The following is a 6,000-nucleotide window of genomic DNA, read 5'->3' on the forward strand; positions in this document are numbered from 1 at the left end:
GGCGGAGGAGACAGCAAGGAGGAGGGGAAGTGGCAGTGATGGTCTACCATAGGCCTTCTGCAGCAGAGGAGGGGGCAGTAGAGGCGTCGGTAGACGGACGGCGTGGTCAGCCTGCTTGCCGCGGTCGACATCAGATGAGATGGGGAAGGGGGCGAGGGGACGACGAGGAGGATGGGGTCGTGGCGGCGGTGGGAGATGGGGCCGAGAGAAGGCACAAGAGGGCTCGGGTTGGATGGCGCCGGCAGCGGCCAGATCGCCGGATCCATTCCAGCGCTGCCGGCGGTGGTTCGTACGGCGCCCCCTGATTCTGGATTTCTGGAGAAGATGGTCGGATAAGGTGGGGCAGGAGAGTTGAACGGGAGAGACAAGTTGGAGGGCTCATCTGCAAATGTGTGATGAATAGCGGGTGTTTTTTGCAAAATTTTCCACAGATTGCTTATGGTGCGTTGGATGCAGATCCAACGATCGTAAACGACAGATGGTAGGCACACCATCATCACCAACTCAGACTTTTATAGGAGTAGAGATAATTCTCTTTCTGAAAAGCAAACAAACAAAGCAGCAGCAGCAGCAGTAACCTGGATAGCTAGCTTCTTGTATCCTCGGTTTCTTCCCTCATAATCTCTTCCTCCGAGCGCTCGCTGGATTGCTGTCGGTCTCTATTTGCTCAGCGTCGAGCTTGAGCATGAAGAAGGGACAGGGCAGGCTGCCCAAAGTCTTCGCCAGGAAATGGCAAGGACAGGCCGCGCAACAGCATGTCGAGAGCACTAATAAGAAGGTCAACGCTTACTGGTTCAAGAAACAGCCGGGCATTTCCACAAACACCTTGCGTTCAGAGGAGAAAGACAGAGTCGTACCTCCTTCCAAACCGACACCACCAACTGCAGGGCTCTCCCGTCTTCCCGACCTCGAGCGCATCCAAATTGAAAATTATATTAAAATATATAAGAAAACAAAATCTGAAACTTACTCGAAACAAGTATTGTCTAGTGTATTACTCTGATGCAAGGTTCCGCGACAAAATGGCTTTCCTGACTTTTGTGGTACTTAAAATGAACGTATATCTATATTTATACCTAATAATAAAGAGTCTATTGTTTCTGTCTGTACGTCAGGAAAATTACCCAAAATATTACTCACCAATGTCATATATAAGTGATAAAAACGCACCACAAAGGCGAATCCTCAGGCTGGGCCGGCCCATGCAGTTGGGACATCCTATAATGCGCTCAGCGCGGTGGGAGACGCAGCACTCCAGTTTCGGCCGGTCCATGTCCGGGCGGCCTGTTTTTTAATTTTCGTTTTTATTATTCCTTTATATTTTTAGTTTTTTTAACTTAAATAATTTAGGACTTCAAAAATTTCTGAAAACTAAAAAAAAGGAATTTTTAAATATATTTTTAATAATTCACAAAATGTTTGTGGATTCAAAAAATGTTCGCGATATTGTAAAAAAATGTTTGCTTAATAAAAAAATGTTCGGGAATCCAAAAAATGCTCATGTAATAAACATGTTAATGAAATTGAACAAAATTTCGCCAAATCAAAAAATGTTCATGAATGGAAAAATATCCTAAAATTTTAAAAAATGTTCTTTTACAAGATAGTTTATTCATTCATAAAATGTTCGCAGATTCAAAAAATGATCTTGCATTTCAAGAAATGTTGTTAAACATTTTTTTAAATTAAATAAACACTCATTAATTTCAAAAATTATTCCACCAATTTCCAAAAAACAAATTCTTCAATTCAAGATAATAGTTTAATAAAATGTTCAAAAATTTAAAAAAATGTTTGCAAACTGTTTACAATGTTCATGAATTCAAAAAATGTTCTTAATTTTAGAAAGTGGTCGAAAATTTGTAAAAGTGTTCACGAATTTGAAAAATGCTCATGATTTCAAATATGTGCATGAGTTTAAAAAATTGTTCATGATTTCGAAAATGTTCTTGATTTCACGAAATTGAGAGTGATAGTTTATCTTGGTGATGCGGCAAAATACGGTCATGTCCATTGGAGATTATGATTTTTTTTCCTCCCGTTGTCAACGCACGGGCCCTTTTGCTAGTAAAAACAAAACCGATACTATGTTAAGCTTACCATTCACCCAGTGTGTGCTTACAATTTTCTTTTTTGCCAACAATATCACACAAGTCATTTTGTCCCGAAACTTTACATGTGAGTAACACACTGGACAATGCTTATTCCGGCAAAGTTTTGTTTATTTATTTATTTATTTATTTTACTATTTTTAAATCTTTTTCGCTAAATGGTAGACCCAGGTTACAAAAATCCGCACCGAGGAAGGACTAGCTTCATTAATTAAAATATGGAGTCATTATGTCATTTTTTATAAGGAGCCATAATACAGCTAATAATATAGACCCCAACAGAAAACTAAGTAGGAACTCGGTCCATGAGATTTGGTGGAATGACACCAAACCACGAAATTAGATCATAATTGTGCCCTTTGCCTGCCATAGAGCATGAGATGAGCAAAAGACTTGTCGTCGCCAGGGATGATTCCACTTGGGACCACAAGACTACTTCAGCACTGCCACCAAATAACGTCATAAAGTGGAAGAAGAAGGCACCCACCCTGAAGCGAAGGTGCCTTCCTTTTGGCATTCATGCCGGGAGGAAGGAAAGGAGGCGACATCGCACTTGCCTCCATGTCGGAGCTCCTAACAGTCACCCTTCGGCCAGAAGATCCTGCATAGGAGCGAGGTAGACCGTCTATCTACCATCGAGGCCTAGCGCTCACAAGGAGGATGAGAGTAGAAGCAGGCACTGTAGCTCCGTGACACACGTAATGAGCTCCTAAAAAAGGGACAAGGACAAGTGCAATTGCAACACATGAGAGAAGCCACTTCAGCAGACCACAACTCAAGATCCGGACCCTATTATCCCCTTCATCTCTTTTCCGTCTCCATGGATGCACGAGAGGCTCGGGTTGAAGCATAGGAATCCACACATACCGTCATCGAACCCCCACTTCTACCATACAAGGCGAAAGCCCTTGAAGAAGGCATCATATCCATTCCACCAGTCAACTTAGGTGATCTTCGCACAAAAAACCATGGGTGCGGTAAAGCCCGTGATGAGTAAGAATTGGCTTATTGTTTTTTGGTTTATTTGGGAAGAAAACATATGGCACAAGTTTGAATCCCCTCTCACTCACCGCCATACACCGTGGCCGCGAGAAATGGGGAAAGGGGACCGAACGGGCGGTGAAGGGAGGGCTCAAGGAGCACACTAAGGCTAGTTGCCATAGAAACCGAAGTCTAAAACCGGTGGAGGTGTTAGAAGACTTCTTAAGAATTTGAATCTACCATCGAGCACACCTTCCCTAACAAGGTGGTTGACTGCATTTTTTAAATGCCCTCTCTTTTGCAGCAGGGGAAATCTCTGATTAAGGAGGGCGATGTGGCGGCTACGGCGCTTCTGATCTCTCACGTTCGGGGAACTACGAACTTCATCCTGGGTAGAGATTCAGTGCGGTTGTCCTAGTTGGGTGCTAGCTTCGCCCTCTTTATTTTGTCTCGCCTGCATGCCATGCTTCCTGTTGCCGGTTGTGGCTCTCCATTCCTTCCTTAACTACTTTCGTACTCTTGTTGATTTGCGTTGTATGTTGGGTGTTTGTTGACTCTTGTCACGCTTGGTGGCTTTATCAATTTGAAGTCGGACAAAGGCATTTTATCTATAAAAAGAGGCCCATGGGGCAGCTCAAAATCTGATCTCTCACGACATGTTCCCGAGGGGCCAGAGACTCAAGGTAGATCGCGCATGCGAGTCGCCATAGGTCGATGATGCGGCGCACTGTGGCCACAATGTCTACAGTTGTTTCTTCCGGCCCACATTTCCCAAACCGCCAGCAACACCAATGATCTAACTCCTTTCCTCATGTTTTGTTGTGATTTTGATTATTATAATTTTTTTCTGGCCCAGTCGTTTGTAAGATTTTGATTAATTTTTTTTGTAGGGTTGTGATTTGGTATTACAATTCAATTGAAAAGCTATCATTGGTAATTTCATGTATGAAAATTCGTACAGAGATTAAAACTTTTGTTTGGGGGGTAGTGAGATTAAAGCTACCTTTTCTGGAATGGCAAGTTTGCTCCCCCCCCCCCCCCCCCCCCAAAGAAAATAGATAACATATACTCCCTCAAATAAGTGTCGTGGTTTTAGTTAAACGGAGTGAGTAGCATATTGGTGAAGACTCTAATTGTTGCTCTAATCATACTGGTTGTTTCTCATTTGCAGATTAGTGGGGAGAAGTGTGAAACACCAGTGGCATAGTTTATTAAATTATTGTATACTGAATAAGTTGACCGAAAGGCAATCAATAGTTTTTAGAATACGCGTAATACTATTTTCTTGCTAATGATTATTTGGTAAATGTTGTGCAATTTATGTTCTACAAATTATTAGAGATGTGTTATTCTAAAACAAATAGGGCAGAATCTATACCGCTAATGTTAGGTTCTACGGTAGGGTGCGTCGACTGCAAATTAAAAAAATTTCTACGCACAGAACATCCAAGAACATGCTAAGGGTGAAGGATCACTAATTGTTACCACTAGACGCGCAGTGTCGTGCAACGGAAGTAGAGTTGGGGCAACGCGTCTTCGGATTCGTCTCCTCCTTGTCGATCTCCCACGTAGCCGATAGGATCCCGCGAACATGTTCGCCGGAGCGGCGCAAGTGCATCGCCTCTAACGGTATCCTCACATGCAGGAGGAACGTCGTGTAGCGGACTGTTAGGTCCGATCACACAACTGGCGGCGAGTGGAGGTGGCTAGTTGCAACAGATGCAAAGCCCTAGCGACGACGTCGAAGCGATCAATCAAATGAGTGTGCCGCACCTCCACTATTTATAGGCATCTGTCCCGGGATCAACTCTTGGGCCTCACACAAATCCTAATGCCCACAAGTCTACTCGGTCACAATCCAAGTCCAGCTCGGATCACGTGCGACCAGTGTCCTCGGATCCGACCTTGTAGGTTCCTTCCCTTAAGCGCGCAACCCCTTAGGTTCAAGTCGGCTTGGTCGCAGGACGGATCACCTCCGACCCGCTCGGCTAGTAGCGGCCTCTAGCAAGGCGTGCCGACCAATGAGTAGACTAAGAAGCTGGTTAAGCGAATCTGTACAACATGTCACACTTTTGTTCCCTTTGCCACACGATATATGTTGTCGGGCTCAAGGCGAGTCTGTCATCCTTGTGCTAGCGTGACCTCTTTCTCGTTCCAGTGATGCCGACCACAAACCGGATTATCTCATAATCTTTGTCACATGGCCATGCTTATCTTGGTCGGATCACACGAGCGGCCCAGAGTATATCTCTCCTGGTCGGAGGAACAAATCCCATCTTTCTCGACCATCTCTCGCAACATGGGTCTGGACAAGTCCAGAACCTACCTTTATGACTACCCAGTTACGGAGTAGCGTTTGGTCGGCCCAAAGCATGTCTATCACCATCCCGAATACATGCGTCAGTTGAGGTCTTAGGACATAGAATGTATGTTGTACTAGAGACTCACAAATGACATATCGCTGTGTCTCATAGTTGGGTCTGTCCGATCCGATATCCATCCGAGCTCGGATCCAACCTCGGATCCGATCAGATCTATGCAGTTCGGCAGCATCACATGCTTCATGGCTAGTGAGACAAAAATTATATACCATATTGCATGCTAGTCTAGTCCGACGTGTGCCCACACGTCACTTATCACTAGGGACCATTTAGAACGTATCATACAACACAAGATCTCATAGACAAGTCACGTACTTGCCAACAAGCATCATTGATTACATCCAAGGACTGTCTTCATTCATAAACACATAGGAAATAACATCATACATGATTGCCTCTAGGGCATATCTCCAACACCTAATAGTTTTTGATTGTTTTCATGGTGTGGATTCTATTCTGTACCAGGTTATGTGCCTCCAGGTTGCTCTTCCAGCTTTCGTTGGTGCATGCGCCCGTGCTAGTCCCAC

This window comes from Triticum aestivum, chromosome 1A (assembly GCF_018294505.1).
Source record: "Triticum aestivum cultivar Chinese Spring chromosome 1A, IWGSC CS RefSeq v2.1, whole genome shotgun sequence".
NCBI classification, from domain to species: Eukaryota; Viridiplantae; Streptophyta; class Magnoliopsida; order Poales; family Poaceae; genus Triticum; species Triticum aestivum.